At 34.7% G+C, this 544-nt stretch overlaps 1 pseudogene; it reads right to left on the bottom strand.

Annotated features, from left to right (window-relative positions):
- LOC148002956 (large ribosomal subunit protein uL23 pseudogene) lies at window positions 1-327 on the bottom strand (annotated as a pseudogene).
- Window positions 328-544: the final 217 nt, after the last annotated feature.

Raw genomic sequence — 544 nt, 5'->3', positions numbered from 1 at the left:
TCATGTGGCCTGTTTGATCTGGTGGCTGTTGTCCTTGACATTCACAATGAACAGAAGTGTGTCTCTGTCTTCTATTTTCTTCGTGGCTGACTCAGTATTTGATAATAGCATAGTTGTCACGATCATTTCTAGTGGGTGAAATTTTTTGAGGATATTTGGGATGCCTCTGGAGCTACAGGGTCTTGGGTTCCTTGAAATTGGGTGACATGCAGATCTTCCTTTTGTGGCTGAGGACACTTTCAGCACATCCATCTTAGCTTTTAGTGCCTTTGTTTTGGCTTCAGCTTTAAGAGGGGCAGTAGCTTCCTTCTTCAAATTTGGCACCATCTTGGTTAAAAGAGATTCTCCAGTTGTCTTTTTTATATATCAAGTTCAATGTATTTTTAAACCTGAGAAATTAACATATATATATATATATATATATATATATATATATATATATATATATATATATATATCTCAAAGGGGTAGTAAAGAAGAACAAGAAACAGAACTAAACTATTTATATATTGGGTTCTGAGATTGTGGTGGTTTGAAAAGTTAT

This window comes from Rattus norvegicus, chromosome 10 (assembly GCF_021556685.1).
Source record: "Rattus norvegicus strain SHRSP/BbbUtx chromosome 10, alternate assembly SHRSP_T2T, whole genome shotgun sequence".
NCBI classification, from domain to species: domain Eukaryota; kingdom Metazoa; phylum Chordata; class Mammalia; order Rodentia; family Muridae; genus Rattus; species Rattus norvegicus.
Note: the sequence above shows the minus strand (reverse complement) of the source record. Positions and strands in the feature narration are given on the sequence as shown.